General features: G+C 38.0%; 1 protein-coding gene across 6 annotated transcripts in view; it reads left to right on the forward strand.

Moving 5' to 3' along the window:
* The window catches only part of MEIS2 (Meis homeobox 2), a 175004-nt gene that overhangs the window by 99887 nt on the left and 63795 nt on the right, over window positions 1-11322 (forward strand). The window lies entirely within an intron of this gene.

Here is an 11322-nt window from a genome sequence, read left to right on the forward strand (position 1 = left end):
ATATATTTTATTGATTGTAAGGAGATTTTCTTAAAAAGCTACCCAGAAGAAATGGGCAGTAAAAGAGCAAGTAAATTACCTGGCTTTCATTTTAGGTTGCCTAATCTCTTAAGGGTTTATGGGGTCTCCACAAGCTCCCAAAACACTGACACAGGTATCTTGCTTAGTGATAGTGGGGAGCTGTGCACTGGATGTTCAGCAAGACGGTGATCTCAGGGGAGGGCATCCAATACATGTGGAAGGGTCAGTAGGCTCCATTAAGACCAAATCTTGAACACATTTAGGTGACTAAAAATGCAGATGAGCACCTTGTCAAATTTTCAGAAGCAATTAAATGCATTGCATGCCTAGCTCCCACTGAAATCAGGTGAGTTAACCACCTAACTCCTATTCTATTTTGTTTTGCTCGCCTTTCTGAACTGCAGGTGCCTTAATGTTTCTATGGTGGCACCAAAGGCTTCTTGCTTCTTTTCAGATTAACAGCAGCTCAGGGCACCTACCACATGGCAAAATAGTACACCCTTCTGAGAAAAAAACTTTGGATCAAGGCCTTCCAATATGTAAAAGCTACACATTCTTTTAACATTTTCCTAGTAAATATTTTTTAAATGTTACAGATCTATGGCAGATGTTGCTATCTACTGTTTTCTAAGCATGTATGTACTGGGTTGTGTGCGTGTATGTGTGTTTTCATGCTTTTTCCTTTTTAAGACTGTGAAAATCAGCATGTTGTGCTCAGTGGTAGTGGTAGGCAGAACACCAACGCGTAGTATATATTGTTACACCTAAGACTACTGGCAAGTTGTGGAAATAAAAAGAAATGGGAAAAAAAAATTAACAAGAGCTAAACAACTGAGATTATAAACTACCTGCATTTAATTCCAGAGGCCTTTTAATCCTTTCTAAAATCTGGTGCTCTTGTATAAATTAATTTAAACTCTACAGAGGAACTCTGAAACAAACCAGAGGTGCCTAGGTGTGTGTAGAGAGCTTCACAGGCATCATGGCCTCCAGCACTTGCCATAAAGCTCTCTACAGGTGTGATTTGCTAACCCTTCCTTCCCTGGCATTCCCAGCCCAGCCCAGCTGAGAGCCAGCCACTCAGTCCCTCTGGCCCTGGGTCTTCCTGGCACCCACACCTCCTGCTCCACAGCCCTTGCCTACTTCCCAACCACCCTTTATTAATGACTTCCCCCAGATTCACTGTCCTGCTCCAAGTTGTTTCCCTGAGGTTGAGCTAAATCCTTGTCCAAAATAAACCCCATGTCTTGCTGCATTAGCATCTCCATTTCTTCCGACCCCAAAAGCACTTTGCAGAGCTAGTGCCTTTTCCGTGTTTGCCCTCTCACCCCACATATCTGAGCTGCTCTTCCAAAGCTGATCAGATTTAAATTTAGTCATAATCATAGCATATTAAATGAGAGGCACAAGCACTAATAAATGCTTTCAAATCAGACATAATGTTTCCTCAGATGCTTTATTCTTTTTTAGACCCATGTTCTACTGCCCCTTCTCCAAGAAGACCATTTCAGTTCAGAAGCCTCCACCTCCCCTTCCTTAAACCTTCAAACCTCATCACTCCTGCTATAAACCTCATTACAGTGACCACTGGCTTAATATATCAATATTGGCTACTAATGCTCCCTTCTTACATCCTATCACCTCTTAGAAGCTCTTGCCTCTTCAAAGAGGCAAGTCTCCAGATCTTGCTTCTGTCAGGACTTTCAAAACCCAGTACACAACTTGCAAGTGTAGAAATAACCAAATTGTGTAGGACCCAGAGGCAGAAAAGAGGACTTTCCATGAAGAAGATAGCATGTAGTCTTCTCTTCTGGCCTCATGGGAACAACAGCAAAACAAAATCTGTGTATTCTTTGGAAAATGGATATCTTTGAAGAATTGAGCTGCAGTTTCCCTTTGTAGAATTTTGGAAATGTTTGTAAATTTATGTAAATTCATGGCTTGGAGTTCATCTTTGTGGTTTTGAGTTCAGACTTAGTGTGATACTTAGCCCGAACCATGGCAGTTTCAACTAGTTGCCACATGAAAACATCAATTGCAGCACTGCACCCAAAAGTCTTACAATGTTTGCCAAAACTCAAATGAACTCTTCAACAAACCTGGCCTTAACTATGAATGGTTCAGGGTTTCGTTATTAATGTGGTGTCTTTGTACTACAAAAGTTGCCGCAGCCACTTTCTTTGCTTTGCAAATGCAGTGTGTGTGTGTGTGTGTGTGTATAAAAATAAAATCAGCTAAGTACAAATTAAACTATGCATATTAAAAATCAAAACATAATCCCTTCTTTTGTGATGACTAGTTTTTTTCCTTTTAGTAAGTCATGAATATTTTTCTGGCAAGATATGTCACTAGCTTATAACTTCATTAAGCTGCAGACCATACCTTACCCTTTCACTAGATCCCTGAAAAGAACTTTTGTGTGTGCCAAACAGATATCCACTTGGTCTGTGGCTCTTGAAAGGTAAATTGCCAAGTTCCAGCAAGCAAATTAAGAGGTGCAATGAGAGCTAGCTGTTGCATTCTATCAAATCCTGCGACTGAATGTGTTGAAAAGCTTGCCCAGAGCCATGGCCTCACATATTTATGGTATGAATGGGAGACTCTTGGAGCTATGTATCGCCATAGTTCCCATTTCTTTTGTAATAAACTAGCTCAGCAGATGTAGCTTAGGTAAAAAGGAAATTCAAAGTCTCCTACTTAGAGAATAACCAAAACAAAGTTCTCTCTCTGGTCCTCTGTCTATGAGCCAGACTCAGAGCCAGACCTTCCTTGTACTGATTAGTGTTTTATTCTGTGTGTAACCCAATGAAACTCAAAGGGTTCTCACATGGAAGAAAGTGCGGCTCAATAGCACTGTGTAAGTATTACTGCCAGGATATAGCACAAAAAACGTTAAAAAAGTCTAACCTTCAGTTTCTAACACGACACAAATTAAATCATAGCATTCGTTTTCCAAGTCAGTTGCATCATTCTCTTGGTTTATACATTTTGGTGCTGAAGAGATCAGTTCTGGGTAGCTTAGCTGTTCCTTAGTGATAGCTTTATTGTAATTTTTGCAAGATCAGTACCTAATTCACATCAATGCAGAGTAGATTTTAATCTCCATACTTCTGACTTGACTTGTGCCTATAGTCTACAGGCTTCAGAGTATTTAGCATAACAGTTGTGATATGATTGGCCCTGCGTATGCCACCTGTGTATTAAAGTAAAAAATATAAGCTGTGCAGTTGAACTTCGTTGATCTTATTTAGCCTGGTGGGTGCACAGTATCTCTGAACTAAAAGCAAAAGCAAAAGATGAGCCTGAAACCCACAACGTAGCAGAAACTGAGGACTCATGAATTAAAGACCACTAACAGAGGTTGTGAAACTATAATCCAGCAAGGTGATGGTGAGGGAGATAATGATACATGGTTCTGTGCCTGTTGATACTTTTACTCACGCATTATACCAAGATGTTTCAGAAAACATCAACTACATCTTTCTGCACCATTTTTTCACAATTTACATAACAGCATCTCCAACTCAAGAAAAAATGGCTTTGTGTATTAATCAGTAAAGGCTAATAAATTTACAACCCAGCTTCCATTGAAGTCCACAGAGAACTTCTATTGCCTTTGTGGGGTAGTATGTTGGCCCTTTAGCATACCTTTCATGCCTAACAGTGCATGAATCTTTTGTATTTCTAGCTTTATCTGATATTGTTGCCTAACTCAATTACATATAAAAGTAAGAAGAGTCTCCTCACTACTCAGCTTAACCCACCACTTGTTGTTACTTGTTTATGAGACATTTTTCTACTTTATAGTCTTTAATCTGAAATTATATCAAGCGCTGTAATAAAACTGAAAGAGATATTATCTATGGCATTTCCATTCCTCTGCTCCGGTGAAAACATTATTTAACAACACTACCAAGTTAATTAAGAAGGACCTTGCTGTCATAAATCCATGTTGCCTTCCTCATTAAATTAGGCTTTTCAATGTATTGCTGAAGTTCAGAAAACTCTTCTGGACATTCAGCAGTGGGTACTTCACTGAATAGTCCACAATATGTTATGTACTCTTTTATGGGGTGGAGAAGTATTTAACACTTCTTCACTGATTAATTTTGAATCTTCCTTTCCTTTGAAAACATTAATAATGTATTTCTGCTTCTTGGGTATTTAAAGTATCTAATCTCTTCACAGCTTTGTTTGTTTTCATCTACATGTTATATGATCCCTTTTTCTGTGTTTTCTTGAATCCTTGATTTATGCAGTTCTCTATCCCAGATAACAGAATTCAGGTACTGAATGAATATACTAGTTCATGTCCTTTATTGTTCATAGCGGACATGGGATTTTTCCCTATCAATTGTAAATCCTGTCTATAGAGGAGAAAAAAATGAAACTCCCTTTATAGCTATGTGAACGCTGTACTCTTTCATGATGCATTTGTAAACTGTTTTCTGTAAAAATTTGGTTCAGGGCAATCAGAAAAGAACCAGCTCCAGTAGGTTAGGTAGAGGCTCAAATTCAATTAAATCAGCCCTGCAGGAAATGATTCCTTGGGTGTATTGCAGGGCAGGGCACTGGGATTGTTTGAGACCAGATTTGCAAAAATCCTTATGTGGTCCTGAACTTTTCAAACACATAATCTGAGATTCTTCATTTTATCCAGTCTTGAAAAAAGAATTAGTCAGCGAGATGGCTGAACCTTCAAAGCCAGCTATAACTGTACTGTGGGGGTACCACTGTGTAATATTTAATGTTGGTTCCATTCCTAAATGTGTCCACATGACTCACAAATTCCTACTCCATATTGGTAACACTACATAAAAAGATCTAATATGAAATGATCATCTGCTTCAGTCATAGCCAGTAATCTAGGTGAGCCTGAAAAAACATTGTGGAGATTAATGCAGTCAAAATTTGAGAACTGTCACATACCTGGATCTGGTATTTACAACCCTTTTTGGGAGGTACCTTAGCTCAAAACCAGTGAGTGTATAGAGTCAAGAATGGATATTTGCCTCCAAATTGTGCTGGTGGGGCTGACCTTTAGCATAAGTAAAGATATTTTAAAAGTCTGCCAATAGGTAAAGGTTCACATTTTGGAAAAGAAAATTCTAGGGCTCACCAGATAGTACCATTCTTTGATACATCATTGAAAGGGACCCAGCTCTGCATCTTGATATTAATGAAGGGGAAACTATTTTCAGTATTGCTGATTATTTTCTTGGCTTGCATTAAGGTGTTCTCACCCCCCATCTTTGCTTCAGCTCTCTCTTAAGGGATTAACGAAGCAGAACTTGATGAGACGCTTCATTCTGAATAAGAGAGAGAACTATTTAAAAGTATTATTTCTTTCTTATAGCTTAATTCTGTTCTTCACTTTAGAACCTTCTCAATATGATTTTTACTTCAGCATTTACAGTATTTTTTTTTTGCCTTCATTACTTCTGAGACTACTTTACCATACTGATTGGCTAGTGATTTGAAAGACTGTCTCTGTGCTGGCTTCATTACAGATTTTGGTCTTCAACTAGTGTCTTTAATTTCAGTCCCTGTTGGGGTATATCAATTTATTCTACAGATGCATCCCGTGTTGTCTTTTCAGTCTTTTTCTACAATAGTTATAAAATATTACAGAAAACTCTTCAATATTTGTCTGTAATACAGATTTTGTATTTCAGAAGATTAAAGTAACATTTATGTATGTTTACTCAAAGGTTAAGTTTCTTAAATTAGGCTCCAAATCAAATTCTAAAGAAGATAATAGCAAAACCCTCACTGACTCAATGGAAATAGGATTTTATATCCAACCATCTAGGAGATATCATATAATATCTAGGAGAAGAATATCGCTGTAATACTGTTTGGTTTTATTACTAGGCATTGTGCTTTATGCCTGGAGACTGACCTGAAAACCATCTTTCCAATATCCCTGTTCCTCTCTCCAGTACTTCCTTGTTATCTAAAATGCATTTTTTAAATCTTTTCTATCATTTCATCTTTTCCATAGCTAACAAATTTACCTCTTCTTAATATGTGGACAAAATTTAAGTCTTACTTTGAGTGTCTCTCCCTTCTGTAATTCATTCTGTCACACAACTGCAACAGAACTATTTCCAGTTATCTCAGTTAACTTTATAGCCCCCTCCGCAGCAACATCAATATTTTCCTATAGAGCACTAATTGCTGCATTATTGCTGCATTTTCTTTTTTGCTTTTTGTTTTGTTCTGTTTTTTAATTAGTTGCTAGCTACAAAATAGACCATTACATTTCCTGCCATCCTTGAAAGATATTTTTCCATTTCCTCCATAGATTCTTTTCTCCACTCCTTATGTCAGACCATCACATTATTTTTCCTACTTTCAGGGAACTCACTAACTGAAAATTCTGAATTGAAAGACCAGAGCCAAACTATTTATTCTTCAGTATCAAAACCCTGAAATTTTTGATAGTTTTGCTGGAAATTGGGACAACAGTAATATATTAACATTTTCAGCAGGACACCCAGTTCTTCCCAGAAAACAGAGCCAAATTTTATTTGATGAGTGATAATACTCATTGTTGTCCTTCTTGTCCTTGTGAATACTCACCGTTCTCAAAATCAATGTACAGATCACTTATCATCCTTTTAATTTACTTGAAAGAAAATTTTCTGGGGGAAAATTTGGTACAAAAGTTTACAAAACGTTTTTCTTCTTACAGCACTGGAGAATATGGTTCTCCGTCATTGTTCTGTTTCCAATGCAATGGGAATTTTTTTACCATGATATTGCAAGTTATTACTTTATTAATCATCCTTCTTCCCTTCCTTAGAACATCTATTTTTTTCCTGTAAATGTGCTTCACAAGCTTTCATTCTGCAATCCACACAGCTGGTCATCTTTCTTTTCTGTTGTGTCTAAAAGCAGCCATATGTCATCAGCAACCCTCTCATGTATATTGAACTTCCTTAGCACATCAGCTTGTCTCTTTGAATGTGTTACCTGATGTCTTTAAAGTGGCAAAACACAGAAAAGTGGGTCCACCTGGTCCTTTGTTCATCAGACCAGCAGGAGTCAGAAATATGGTAGCGATGGGGTGTTTAGGCCCTTGGGCTATATCTGTTCTAGCTTTGCTTTTTAATTTCTCCTTGCTTCAGCTCAACTAGCAGAATATGGCTCAAATCAGCTCTCTGTTATCCAGTAGTAAGTATGGCTATACTTTATCGATAGGGAAGTCCCAGGGCTACTGAGCACTGCTGTGTTTGGTGTTAGATCATCCATGGCAACTCTGATTCTCCAGCTGAGTCTATTTGCCCAGGTGCTTTATTTGGTGCTTACCATTTTTAATATGGGTGGTCTTCTCTAGGGATTAACAGAGATATAACAACAGTCTTTCTGTTCAAAATGTTAGTGTCAGTGCTTGAGAATTATTACAATGTGTCTGGCAGGATGTATGAGCATAACAGAGAAGGATGTTTATTCTAGGAGAGCTAGATCAAACAGGTAAGCTTTAATGAAAGTTTGAAAAGCTCTTGGTTCAGGAGATACCCTTAATCTTTTCTAAAAGCATGTTTAGTAATTGTGGTTCTCCAGTTCTGTATGCAAAGGTCCCTCTTCTCCTTCACCATTTAGGGTGGCATATAGTTAAGAAACAGAAAAAGTTGTGATGTGATGAGATGGGTGATAATCTTAGGTAGCTAGGGCCACGATTGAAATGGAGCCCTTACTAATGCATAGTCTGCCAGGGGAATATGCTTGTGGCACTTTCTGTTGCTGTTGAATTTTGAAACTTCTGGAATGTAAGTGGTTTCTCTCCTTCCTAAATGACTTGCAGTCATCACATAGAATCAGAAGTGCATCTGTTTGGGGAGTTGAGTCCTGTGTTTGAAGCACAGCTTTATCATCTGCAGATAGAGAACTAGGTGTTTTGTGGCACTGGTATTTGACCATCCAGTAGCACTGAAGAGTTCATGACATACCCATGGTTACCTTGGCAATAAAGTGATGAGATATGCTCAGTAGAATGGGAATTTTTAGAGGTGGTGAGATTTTCAAAGCTCTTTCCTTTTTTATGAATGTTAACTCACTTGTTATTGAGATTCATATTTAAGCAGACAACTAAGGATTGCTTTTAATAGGCTGAGAAAAGTTAAAGGATTCAGTGTATTCTTTAATCCTGCCACTTGTAACAATCCATAGAATTTTGTACTCATTATGCTTTTTAAGGTGAATAATTTAGATTTTCAACTCCTGATCAGAAACTCCCTTCTGTGTTCCTTCCTCTGAATTCAGCTTTCTTATTAAGAAAATAAACTAATCTTATATGAAATTTTATAACCTGTGCCTCAGTCTGAGTAAAATTATTACCTATGTCTACATAATCTCCCAAGCCTAAAGCCAAATGCAACTATGCTGGGCATAGATGGCACTTAAACACCACTGTTTATTATCATTTAATTCACTGGAAGCAAATTGACAGCATTTATACAGAAAAAAATCTTTAAAATGACACAGGACAACACTGACGAACCACCGTTAAACAGCTTAAAATCTTGCCTTCACATTTGCAGCGCATTTGGCATCCTTGAATGTTCAGAGACAAAGTTGTTCCGTGATAACCTTCTCCAGTACACACCTGTGTAGTTAAGGCTGTAATGACACTAACCTGCAAGAGATTTGGAAAGCAGGTAAAGCTGTGACCTGTAGCCTTAATTCATTTCAGCTAGTTCCATACTGATGACCTGTCATCGTTGCTACCATACTAGAGAGAGCGTGTATCCCTACACAAAAGTTTAGCCACTGCAGGGGTGACTGGACTCACATCGCCTGGCATCCAGCAGTGTACAGACTAAACTATAGCTTTTAGTCAGAGAATATGGAAACTGACAACAAATTATTACTTGCGGTCTTTTTCCAGTTTTCAAGTGCAAACATACCAAAGTTTATTTTAAATCTGAGCCAGTCAGACATTTAGTAATATAGATCAAAGAAGAAATGAAGGCCTCCCATGCTTATTATTTCAATATGATGTCTGTTCTAATAAAGTGTAAGAATGCCTGTGATAGACTAACTAGTAGGAATTTTCTGGTTCTGTAGTTTAGCCTTAAATATATACATATATTTGTAAATTAATCAGAAACATATTGTCATGGTTTCAGTTCCTCGGAAAGCTGATTGTTTTCAATCCTTTCTTTAATCTTAGAAATATGGTGGCAGTCTGCCAGCACACTTTCAGATAAACAGTCCACTTCACATTTAAAAGCTGTAGAATCACTGATGTTGAAGGAGGGGGGAAAATCAACAGAAACCACCACCAGTTCTCTCTCTCTCTCTCTTCCCCAAAATGTAGAACATTATTTAAATAAGTTAGAGCTGTTGTGCTATTGTCCCTCACTCTTAATTAGAAATAATAAAAGCCATCTGTGCAAGGTGATTTTTGATAAGATCTCCGCTTTTAAGTGTTTGTTGATCTTGTGTGTACCAATTTTCAAATGTCTTAATAGCTCCAGGATGGCTATCACACTGAGTAGGCTCACTGATTTCCATCACGCTCTGTGCTGTTGAATGCAATTCGCTTTATGTGTGGTTATATTTCGACTGAAATTTTAAAAACATACTATTCCTCGCAGTACAATAAGTATTTAACTGGATGGAACTGTTTCCATTTGGAGGAGGGTTTTTTGTGGGGTTTTGTTTTGTTTTGGTTTTTTTGTTGGGTTTTTTTTTTTTTTTTCCATAACACCAGCTCCTCGCAGTTTGGGATTGAACACAATTAAAGTGAGGAGTTGTTTTACATGAATTGCATACTGGACAGCATTTCTGTGGCTGCTTTCCAGCACCAGGGTTTTCTACAGTCTCATTTTACCCATTTTGGGGGGCCCACATTCAGGATAAAGAACATCCCCACCCCTACCCCCCCGAACCAAGAGGGGAACGCTCAGAAGCGATTGTCTCGAAGCCTGGAAATGGAAGACAGGATTTCTTTTCTTTCGACCTGTGTTTTCAGTCAATTAAAATTTGTACTCGGGGCTTTTCGGTTTGAAGCCACCCCTGTGTCTGTGATGAGCAATCCTTCTTGTTTGTGCAGTCATTCATTATCTCCATTACCAAGAGGAGAATAGAGGACAATTACATTGTTTGGACGAATCAGAGTGTTAGGAGGAGTATTTATCATGGTGGCAGAGTGCAGCACCTGACAGCGCACGATTGATGGCCAGGAATGAGTGTGAGTGGCCAAAGCAGCCTCATATGATGCAAATTACTGACTGTGGATTCCAATTTATCCTGTTCATTTTTCTTGCCTTTGCTGAAGACTATTAGTGGTTTTTGAAGCAGTGAAGGGGTCATTACTAATGTGGGCTAGAAGCAGGAGGGGGAAGGAGGGGAAAAGCCTTCTGTAATTACACAGCCTTCAAGAAAAGGCTGCGGGCCTAGCCAAAAAAGTGTCAACACTTAGCAATCAGAAAAATTTATTTTCATTTTATCCTTAACCCATATTAACTCAACATTATCATCTTTCTTTGTTAATATTTGCAGAATATTAAAAGCTTGACTTCTATATTAATACGGATCTCTTTAACCCTTTTTGCTGTGAAGTGATGTTGCTTTGCTAAATGTCAATTCGTCAATGGCATTAAACAGTGACTGCTTTTAAAAGTCTAGATAATGGAAAATTAAATATTCAGCCTTCTCAAAAAACTAATTCCAGATGACTGATTATTTCTTTTACTGAATGGTAGGTAAGGCATTGGAAACATATGAGAAAAAAATTTATTGAAGTAGAGGCATGAGAGGCTTCTGCGTTAAAATGTAATGTCAGTACAGGAGAAATCAGTTTGTTTTGAGGTGTTTAGGTGTCGTGATCTGTAAGCAGCACCAAAAAACCCTGAAAGTTTCATTTTGCTGTATAATGAATGACGTGCATTTAAAACATATGCATATTTAATTTAATGCCTATTCAAACCCTACTTAGGCAGCTCTCTGGGGGTTATACGTGAATTAATGTTCTCCAAAAGCCTCTCCTGCCTATCACGATTGAGCGTATTGATTACGTGCATAGTAGGTGTATAAGGTTTCCCCAAAAAGCTCTTTGTGAAGGAGAGGAGGTGGCAGTCAGGCAGGAAATAAGTTTAATCCTGTTTATTTTTTCATCTGAAAGTTAAACTTGAAGCCATGAACTATGATTTTCCCCCCTTATTCGTGGGTAAGCATCAGGTAATCGACTCCTTGCCCCATGAAATGTTCAACACATATACCGGCAATAAACTGTAGAGTAATTGAATTGGTTGTCATGACTCCTAAGAACCAGTCCTGAACATATTGTTC

The sequence above is a fragment of the Falco rusticolus genome, chromosome 7, assembly GCF_015220075.1.
Source record: "Falco rusticolus isolate bFalRus1 chromosome 7, bFalRus1.pri, whole genome shotgun sequence".
Classification (NCBI taxonomy): domain Eukaryota; kingdom Metazoa; phylum Chordata; class Aves; order Falconiformes; family Falconidae; genus Falco; species Falco rusticolus.